We start from the raw sequence: 11728 nt of genomic DNA, 5'->3' as shown, positions 1-11728 counted from the left end.
AAATATTTACTGCAGTAGTTCTCTTAGGAAAAAAGATTGGGACAGAAATTCTGCCCCATAATGTTTCTTACTCAGGCTATTTTGCTCATTTATATTGCTTTGTGGGCTTCACTAGTCATAGATTTCATTTATTCTAAGATACACTTCACATCTTAACTTTTCTTATCACATCTTTTCTTAGATTGAGATGAGTTTTACAGTTGATGAAATCTTACCATTGGGTCATAGTTTAATACCACAGTGTCTTAGTGGTAACTTAGAAAAATTGTTTATCTGGTTTAGGTTCCACAAGATATGGTATTGCATTTATTGAGGGCTTTATCCCAGGCATTACTTTTAGCTTTAAGTAATCTTTTTAAATTACTCCCAAATTCAAATAACTGGTAAATAAAGCAACGTTGGGATTCAAAACCTGTCTGATTCTAGAGCCAACTTTTTTAACAACTATAAAACATCTGTTGTTTGTGAGCCTGTTTTCCAACTTGATAGAATCTCTTACTCCTTAGTTTTCCAAACTCCCCTATGATAAACATCCCTTGGCAAAAATAATGCCAATTCAAACTCCTGCCTTTAAGGGTTACTGAAACAAAACCTTCAGAAGAAGGGCAGATATGCTGTGCTTTATCAAATGTTTCCAAGTGATTTGAATCTTCAGGCAAGAAAAAAAAATGTCATGACTCAATTATTCCGGGCTAGTTCCTTTTTTAGGCTTTAACTCCCGACCAATAAGCAAAGTACCAGCTACTGTGGACCATTGCTATTTACCTTGGGAGGAGATGAGTTTTTAATACCAGTTAACTGCCTCCCTGAAATCAAAACCAAAACCTACTTTGATCCTTCACTGTCAGGGAGGGATATTCCCATTTCTGTATCTTTGGAGTCATCAGGCCACCTCATAACTTTTTTAATTTTTATTTATTTTTTATTATATTTTATGATAGTCACAGAGAGAGAGAGAGAGAGAGAGGCAGAGACACAGGCAGAGGGATAAGTAGGCTCCATGCACCGGGAGCCCGACGTGGGACTCGATCCCGGGTCTCCAGGATCGCGCCCTGGGCCAAAGGCAGGTGCCAAACCGCTGCGCCACCCAGGGATCCCCAGAACACCTCATAACTTATGTGTCACTTGGATCCCTAGTGAGAACTACTGATTTACTAACATGGATGATAGAATGCTGACTTTAAGCCACTTTGGGTTTTTGGTCTTTGAACTTGAAGGTCATCTGTTTATAAAATGTCATACAGTTCTAAAAACTATTTGATAAACATTGATCTCCTTCAAATACTTTTTTTTTTCCTTCCTTTTCCCTACCCCTCCTCTCTCTCTTCTTTTTTGTGTGTATCCTGTGGCTCAAAGAGGAAAAGTGGCTTTTATATTTTATAAGTTAGTGTCAGACCTGGCAATAATACTCATGGAAGGACTCTCAAGTAGATTATTGCATTTTTTTCTGTACAATGGAATCTTTGCTATTTTAGTATATTACTTAAATGAATACATAATAGTTTCCACATTCAATTCTAAGCAGTGTATTGGGCTAAATGTATTAATATGAAAGACTGTGTCCGGTGGAACTCAGTTGAACTTTTAGGTTCATATCAAATTAATTTGAATGAAATCAAGTTTAGACTTTGATATGACCTTGATGTCAAGCAAGATTCTTTCAATTTGGCTGGAAAATTGTGCTTTCAAGAATCAAATTCATTTTTAGCTTTATTTCATTTCCCTCTTTCAACTCTATTTCCCTTAAGTCAAAATGAATCAAACCCAGCAGTGTCTTTATTATTTTAATTGGATGATATCAATTGACAGATTGTGTTTCAAAATTCTAGTTCCAATCTATTATATCTGAACACTGGAGAACTCCTTGGACAAAATCATCTAACAGAAAAGATTATTATTTATTTAAAAGAATGAAAAGGAGTACAGGTTTTAGTAGGTTTAGAAAAAATAAATACAATTTGAAAATTAGTAATAAAGGGGCACTTGGCTGGCTCACTCAGTAGAACATATGACTTGATCTCATGGTTGTGAGTTCGATTCCCATATTGGATATAGAGCTTACTAAAAATAAAAAAAATAAAAATAATAATAATAATAATAATAAAAGAATATTCAGGGCAGCCCTGGTGGCTTAGCAGTTTACTGCTGCCTGTCCCTAGGGCATGATCCTGGAGACCCGGGATTGAGTCTTAATGTCGGGCTCCCTGCGTGAAGCCTGCTTCTCCTTCTGCCTGTTTCTCTCTCTCTCTCTCTCTCTCTGTCTCAAATAAATAGATACAGAAAGAAATAAAAATATTCAAAAATTAGTTATTAAGAGTCAAGGGTAAAAATCTGCCCTGGTATCTCAAAAGATCTCAGCTAACCTATATGTAAAATTAAGTAGTCAATATGATCTTCCTTTTAATATTCTTTATAAAGAAAAAAATTAGGAAAATGGGCCTTCAAATATAAAAGTGAATTAAAACATGTACTTTTCCTTCTACATAATGATCAACCAAATAAAATGTTAATTACATTCTAAGTTTGTGAAGAAATTTGAGGTTGTAAGATCCAGTTTTTTTTTATCAGATCTGGGGATCTGAATGATGGTAAGGGTGAAGGATTCAAGACTGTTATATCCTTAGTTTGTATACATTGTTTTGCTCATTTTAAAATCTCAAATTATATTTTCAATGTCAGTCTCTAGTAAAAACTTTAATATTCAATTTTCTTATATTTTTCCTAACTTTTCTTAAATATGCAAAATTTGGCTGAAATTGCCTTGTAAATTTTTTTTTTAAGAATTTATTTACCTCTTTTTTAAAGATTTTACTTATTTATTTATGAGAGACACAGAGAGAGAGGCACAGATACAGGGAGAAACAGGCTCCATGCAGAGCCTGACGTGGGACTCGATCCCAGGTCTCCAGGATCACACCCTAGGCTGAAGGCAGTGCTAAACCGCTGAGCCACACGGGCTGCCCGCCTTGTAAATTTTTAATAAACTTTGCACATACCTCTCTAATTCTTTGTGTTTTCTTTTCCTTTTGATTCAATACTCTTTACCTACACTGCTATTTACCTACATTTTACTTAGAAATCCCAGAAAATGACAACTTTGAAACATGCAGAGATAAATTTGGGTCTTTATATAGTGTACTGACACAACTCCTAGCCAAGACAGTAAAACTGATCATATCTTCAGTTTAACATTCATGCCTGAATTTTTCATTGTTTTAAATATTTTGACTGCTTTGTATTTGAGAACATTACCTTTATTAATTTTAATTTTTATTATCTCTATTTGATTTTTCAGACAGATTCTTGGCTATGGCCCATTACTTTTCCCAAATTTGATACTGTTAACTGTTATTTCACAGCATATCAAACCTTATTGTTTGATAGCCATAATCTTCTATATTTACTGTCAAATCATATCTAGGTATTATTTCCATGGATCTACTGATCTGCACTAATGTCCTTTTTAGTAATAGTGACAATGCTTTTGTGGGCTCTTTAACCATGCTTGGTAGCAGGACTACATTTACACTTTTTTGGAGTCATAGATTCTTCTTCTTCTTCCTCTTTTAGAAATTTCTCAACTAACTCTAAAATATTCTTCAATGGCACATTCAGATGAGGTTAGGAAAACTACAAAGTTAGAGGCCACAGTGACCTAAATAAACTACACTCACTTTGGACGCCAACTGCAAGTTTTGGGTTGGGGAAGAACTGGACCTAACCATCTTCAGGTTTGATAATTTGCTAGAATGACTCACAGAACTCAGTGAAGACTATTATTATTCATGCTTATGATTTAGCACAAGAAAAGGACATATACTAAAATCAGCCAAAAGAAGAAAAACATAAGGAGAGTCTGGGAAACTACCAAATGCAGGGCTTCTATTGTCCTTTTCCACCATTTATGTATGACAGTATGCATGGAGTATCATCAGCCTGGGAAGCTTACCTGACCCTTGGTATTCAGAGTTTTTATGGGGCCCTATTATATAGACATGATTGACTGTTCATACAGTTGATCTCAGGCTCCAACTTGACTTACTCTAGATTGACTCAAAACCCTGACCCTAAATCATAATCTTAATTTTTCTGGAATAGCCAGCTCCCACCCAAAATCACATTGTTTGGCTAGGCCTATTTGGCTAGGCCAAAGATCCAAGACAAATGAAGATTACCTCCCAGGAGATGAGAATAAAGACTAGATCTCTCTGTGCAAAGTTAAATTCTTTACTACACAGGCTTTCCTGTGTAGTTCTATAAAATAGAACAAGTCTATTTTATAGCAAAACAATTATATTTTTCTGGGCATCTACATTTAGTATATAGTGAATATAACAGACACAGCTATAGTAGGATTAATATGCCCATAGTTTGGATGAACCAGTGTTGGGTAGGAATAGATTTAAAGATAATAAACCAAAAAAAAAAAATAATAAAGATAATAAACCTGTACTATAAGCCACTACACACATTTTCATATTTTTGTTTCCTGATCTACCACTGTTCATACTTTATGATTGATTACCTCTTACAGAACTATTTAGCATGATAATTATTAGCTAAATCTTGTTCTTCTTTAGGCCAGACATTTTCCATCAGCGTTGCATCATCATGAGTCTTTACTCAATTTCCCCATACATATGACCATCAATATCAGTACTGTAATTTTACCAACAATGCCAGTATTAGGCCAATATGAATATAGCAGTAGATATAACTTGAAAAATGAGTCAAAAGATATGCACATGCTAAAATCACACTTAGTCATTAACAATTAGTCTAGTCCATCATTATATTCTTTGACTAAAGTATCTTCCAGAGTAATGCCAGTCAAGTTTGCAGGCTTCCATTTTGCCTGGGCAGGTCCCAAAAAGCATAAGTGGCCTCAGTGAATATATGGTTTCATCCTTTCAAAAAACTAGTATAACTGAGGTCACAAATGGCATCTAGCTCTGAACCTCCTTTGAGGCATCAGTGTAACACCGGATTGTTCTCAGTGTATACCCCATTTATTTATTTTTACTCACAGTTACATTTCCTCTTTCTTTCCAGTTACATTCAAAATTTTCCACCTTTGGAAGGTGGATTAGGTTCAGCTACTGTGCTGGTTCAAACTGCCAGGAGCACTATTAGTCTAGCAAGTGCCTTCCCCTCAATCTACTCCTATTCATATAGGGTAGCATTACATAGAAGGCAGTATTGCTTGGATTTCCATAGTGGGCTATACTCATCACAAGACAGTAGAGCTGCATTCACTGCATGCCGTAACTTTGCCAGATGGAATGAGGGTAAAACTCACTTCCTCAGGCCCTTATTGATTCTAACAAAATTTAAAGATCTATTTACAGTTTCTTGCTTAGAAATTATCCAAGCTCTGGCACACACAGAGCTTGGGTCCTGGGACCACTGCATCACATAGGAAAAAAGAGAGCTGAAGTGATCTTTGGCGGCAGTGGTGGGGGATAGTATTGTCATACCAGCATCCTACCCTATCTCCTCATCCCCAGCTCTCCCAAAGTAGAGGAAACTATCTGGCGAGGATCCTCCTTGGCTCCCTCTCATATTGAGTGTAAGCATGTATTTGTCAAAGTATATAAACCACCCTTCATACTTTCGTCTCCCCTAGTTTTAGACAACAAATGTTTTAAATGCTCATTCAACTGCACTCATTAGTGTAAGGATAAAAAGGGGTTCCTTGCTCTGAGAAAATGTGATTCAGCTGTCTAAACTGGTAAGCTATCTTTTATAATATAGTGAGCATCTATCCCTGGGTTAGTAAAGCCCCATCCTGAGTATACCTGTCAGGTCTCATTTATAGTCTCTTTGGTACTACCAGCATGAGTTCAACCAGCCAGATATGTCTGGATCTTCCCCTTCCCTCAGCATTATTTGCCCATAGCTATCTCCAGTTTCTGTCTCGCCTGCTGATTGACAGAACAGATCTTATTGGTATTTTGTTCCCCCCAAAATGCAAGAGGAATATATCTAAATTCAGGTAATCTCTGTATTGTTACATCCTTGTGAACCCAAGTGCCCACCTCATGTGAGCACATCAAGATATCCACTCACCCGTTCTAATCAACTTCCAGTCCTGGATGTGATTCTTCATGTCATGTCCTACTTAAAGTCCTATTTTAATACAAACCTTAAATTTTCATAGTGATTTTCATAAGGCTGTCCCCCATATGAGCACCCCTTCGATAAGCCTGTTTTCTACTGCCCTTCTGCCTGACCATATGGCTAGACCAGTCAGCCACTGTCCATGAGTCAGTTAAAAACCTAAATATAGAGGCAAACCACATGCAATTCAGCTCACTTTACTGATTCTTCTTTACCTTCCCACTGACAAAAGCAACTCACTGGAGAGTTTTTACTGCCATTTATATGCAGGTGTCCACATCAGTCACTAAATCTTATTCCTAGGTGAATTTTACATTTATGCAAATGCCTAATTCTCTAAGAAGTAATATAACTTTATTTCCTGGAAAAGTGGTTAACATATTTAACAAGTCTGATGTACATAAAGGAGTACACTTTTCGCAGTCTTGAAAGCACACTTCCCAGGCATATGCTTTCTTTCTTATCCTCTGGGCAACAGGTACAGAGTCTTATTTGCACTCATGTTTTACTTTTCTTAGTATTTAAATATCATTATGTGTCATTCTCACTTTAAGCCTGTGAGGGTAACAGAGAATGTATCATTACATATACTTTGTAAATAGGAAAATAATACTCAGAGAAGACAGTTGATATGCTCGAATTAGCTAACAAATGGCATGTAAATCATCAAAACTTAAGTTCATTGTCTTGTTTTAATTTATGATATACCCATTTCTTTTATATATATATATTTTTAAATTTATTTATTCATGAGAGATACAGAGAGAGAGGCAGAGACACAGGCAGAGAGAGAGGCAGAGAAAGAGAGAAGCAGGCTCCACACAGGGAACCCAACGCAGGACTCGATACGGAGTCTCCAGGATCACACCCTGGGCCGAAGGCAGGCGCCAAACCGCTGAACCACCCAGGTGTCCCTGATATACCTATTTCTAAACCAAGACCTGCTTTATAAAAGGTTCTAGAGTTTTCCTAAACCTTCATTCTGTCTGTAATTCCACAATGGCATATTTCCTACAGATAATGTGCTAACTGTATAGAAACCAGGAAAGAGAATTAAATACAATATGGACCCTTGTGAAGCTTGGCACAAGTAATTGAGGTAATTCCTCATATAATATAAGATAAGGAGAAACCTATCTCTACTTGTAGAATTGAATTACCAGAATAATATATAAGAATATTTGAGCATTTTCTGATGGGTAATTGGGGGAGGGGTATGCTTATAAGATTGTAAATTGAAGAACACCAAAATAATACCTGTTGTCTCTTCCATATTATAATGGCAGAATGAACTGCAAAGATAGTGTAAGAAAAACTCCAACATTTAAAGAATGTTTTAACCCCAATATATTTTAAGAACTACCAAATCAGAATAGACAATTGAACAAAAAAAAATTTATCATCATTGTTATCAGAAAATATAAAACACTTGCCTTATTGGCATAGTATTTTTTGATGCCTGAGTATCATAAATAAATTCAAGTACCATCTCAAAGGAATTAGTAATAATTTTTTTCATGTTATATAAAAATGATTTTAAAAATCTGTGATGAAGTATCAGTATTGCACTGTACTTTACATTTTCTTGTTTAAATAAGGAATTCCTAGAATCTAGACACTTGGATTTTTAAGTCAATTCTTTTGATAGTTAACTGCTGATAGCCAATTTTTAAGTATTAAACACCACACCCAACAACCCCATGCAGCTAAATAAAATGTGCCTCTTTGCCGTATCTGGTGAGCTCTAATATGTGACCTCTATTCTGAATACAGTTTATTTAACAATGTGTAAAATACTAGATTTGTCCTCTCACCATAAATAATTGTAACAGGCTGTAAAAAAACAGTGTCTGTATGAATTAAAATTTACTAAATAGACAATGAAATTTGAAAATATAACTCATTAGCAGGAAAATAAGCAGTCCATAGAAACTGATTCTGAGATAATAGAATGCTGGAATTACCATAAAATAACTCTAATATAGCTATTTTAAACACTATCAGGGACTCAGAAGAAATATGATATTAACAAATGAGCAGATGAAGAATTTAAGTAGAGCAGTGGAAACTATAAAAGAAATTTAATTAGAAATTCTAGAAGCAAAAAGTAAATTCTCTATAATTAAATATTACTGGATAAGTTTAACAGAAGTATAGAAAGAGCAAGAAGAAAAATAACAGAACAATTTGGGGAAATGAACAAAATCTCAGTGAACCAAGGGAAATACATCTTCCAACATACATATTATTACTCCCAAAAAGAAAAAAAAAGGAAAGAATTGGGCCCCCCAAAACGTTTTTTCAAATGTTTAAAAATTCCTTAAAATTTTTTAGGAAAAAATTGAAAAAAAAAAAGACCTAATGGAAAAAATCAATGGCATACTGATGAACATTTATTTTTTTTTTTCTTTTTCTGATGAACATTTAACTGTCAGTTTGTTGAGAATAAAAACTTATATTGTAGCATTTCCAACATCTCTGGTGTAAATATTCCAACCAATTTCAAGCAACTCATGTGATTTAACAAGATACCAACATTATATAACTAACATTTCTAATAGTAAAGCATTGGATACATTTTCCTCTAAGAGTGTGTATGTTTATTTATTATTGATTGATGATTTTGTTGTCTTATATCATCAGTTAGATCTTTTAATACTATATATATGTATATATAGTATTGGAAGTATATGTGTGTGTTTGTGTGTGTGTGTGTATCATATAGTATGGGAAGACTTAACTAATGATATAAGGCAACAAAATCATCAATAAGTGATAAATCCACTGGCTTGATTAAGTACACACAATATCACTCAGTGATCTTCCTGCCATAAACTATCAAACACAAATTGAGGTTCAGTGTTGAAAACAAAAAGCATACCTTCTTAAAGACAGTCAAGGTCCAGAAAAAGACAGGATATGCTATTGAATGTTCCTAGGTTAAAAAATTAAATTTTGAGATTAATGTAACTAGATGTTACACTTGACAATGAATTGGACCTCAGACCGCAGAAAAAATTAACAAAATAACTATTAAGGACATACTTGTCATGACTGTATGGACTTTGGATTTGATAATAACATTGAATCAATGTTAAATTTCTTCATTTTGATAGCTATTCTGAGTTTGTGTAATATAACAATATTGTTCTTAAGAAATAACAGTGAAAAATTTAGAAGTAAAGGGAATGATTGTTTCAACTTATTTTTAAATGGATCAGAAAAAAAATGATTTGTCATTCTACCAATATAACAATATATCATATACTGAAATACATAGAATGTATATACAAACATATGTAACCATTTATAAAGAAATTCAAACATAAATGATTGATAAATTTGGTTAAAAGTAATGGGACTTCTCTGACCTACTTCTGTACTATTTTTTTAATATTTGAAACTATATCAATACATAATATTATAAATTTCAAAATAAACAAACATATAACCAAAAATGTGGAGACACATGGTAAGCATTTCCTTGAGGTAATAATTATCTGAATTATTATTTGAATTCCATTAGCAGCAAGTCTCTTCCTATGAAAAGAAATTTTAACACTATCATCCATCATGTTTTCTGAACCATAAATGTGGTACTAGTTTTAATTACACCTAACTTATTTCACCCATTTATGTGCTTTACACCTAAAGGCAGAAGAGTCTGCAACACTTTGTTGGAAGTAAAGATTGCTATAGGCCAGAATAAATAATGTTCTAGATATAATATTTAACAATTAGTTCTCTGTGGTGAAAAAAGTTCATATTTGTAATATCTGCCAATATCCATAGTGTAAATGCTCCCACTATGGCCAATTTTAAGCAACCAACATGAAATCATAAAACAATGCTAGGAGGTGTTGCACAAACAGCTTTTATGAGCTTGTGCAAGCCAGTTGCAGCACATCACTGGCTAGAACAGCCAAACTTCCCAGATTTCCATAGTTTAACTTAAAGATCATGCAGACTTGAAGAAAGTATAATAGGGAAAGAGAAATTACATTGCCAGTGATGGACAGAATAATACTTATAATCTTGCGATGGGAATTTGTAAAATGGTATATATATATATATAAATATATATATATATATATATTTATATATATATGGAGGAAGAAAGTTTAGAACAGCAATTTAGAAAGTTTAGAACTACAGACTTTCCAATTTGAAGTATACTTAGCCTTCCTGAATATTTTAATCAGTTGAACTGTTATTTTTTTTCAACTTGCCATTTCAACATACTATTTTCTAAGGTGCATTTTATTTTCCCTTTTGCTTTCTCATTTACAAAACTTATCTAATTGCTTTCAAATACTTAAGTGGAGCTATGCTTTTTTCTGTTTTTGTTTAATTCTCTCCCATCTATTAAAAACAAACAAATTACAGACTAACCCCTATCTATTTGAAAGACAGTTTTTGGTTGAAGGCACTTAAAGCAATCCAGACTTGAGCTAATTTTCTCACTCTATGGGACTATAAGATTTTCCACTACCTTCTGTGATTAATGAGACACTATATAAATAAATAACTAAGCTTGTCAGAAAATAAGGTGGAATGCAGCAAAGGCCCTGAGAAAAACTGATACACTTATGCAAATTTATAATTGTAATTACATTCTTTATTATGTTGAGCTTCTTTGGTTTCAGTTCCTTAACCAGATTCATTGTCTTACTGTTACATAATATGGCATCTTAGTCCTGGTAGTTGGTAAATTAGTCTCCTTTCTTGGCCTAAATTACGTCCTTTTGTTTTCTAATATTTTGTTATATTCTGTCTCAAAATGTCTCACCTTGTATAATTTCAGGGTTAAGCAGGTCAATAATTCTGTCAAGCATTGTAAATGGTTTAAAATTCTCCCTGTTTGCTGCTATTTGGTTAACCTCCCACAATTTCATAGAATCTGGCAGAAGACATGAGACTTGTGAGACAAGGAAAAGGCTTTATTACACCCAGCACACCACCCAACATGGGTTTCTTGTTTACCTTCTGCTCCTAAATCTCCTGAGGGTGACAGGATACAAGTTTCAAGTGCAGTGGCTTTGCCCCACAACTGAAGAATCCGGAGATTAGGGGGCCTTGATCTTTGATATTTGGCTTTAAGCAAACTTTCATAAATGCTCCAGTGCACCGCATGCCCCGTCTGGGCTTGAGGAACACAGGGCTTCTGTAGGCAGGGCATCCAAGGGTAGCTCATCTGAGGACTCTTTGTCCCCTCCCACAAGGGCTGTGAGTTCTTGGGAGGTTGGGCTGATGCGCTGGGAAGTGGTCCAAGCTGAGTACCAGCCTGTTTCCATCCTGCGCTGAGATGCCTCAGGCCCTTGCTGTCAACCCTGTCCCCATCCTTTTTGCTGCCCTCATGCCAGGCTGGGGTCACTCTGGAGTTCTGCCTATCATAGGGATCATTCTATTAGACCATGTAGGATAGTCTCCCTGTTAGAAAAACAAAACAAAACAAAACAAAACAAACACTTTTGCCAAATAAAATAACCTAATCACAGATGGGATGTCCCTTTATATTCACATATCACCCTCCCCTCTGGGGAAGAGTTACACAAGTGAATATGTCCTTGAGTTTCATTTTAGAATTCTGTTACCACACCTGTTGTAC

Source organism: Canis lupus, chromosome 17, assembly GCF_011100685.1.
Source record: "Canis lupus familiaris isolate Mischka breed German Shepherd chromosome 17, alternate assembly UU_Cfam_GSD_1.0, whole genome shotgun sequence".
Taxonomy (NCBI): domain Eukaryota; kingdom Metazoa; phylum Chordata; class Mammalia; order Carnivora; family Canidae; genus Canis; species Canis lupus.
Note: the sequence above shows the minus strand (reverse complement) of the source record.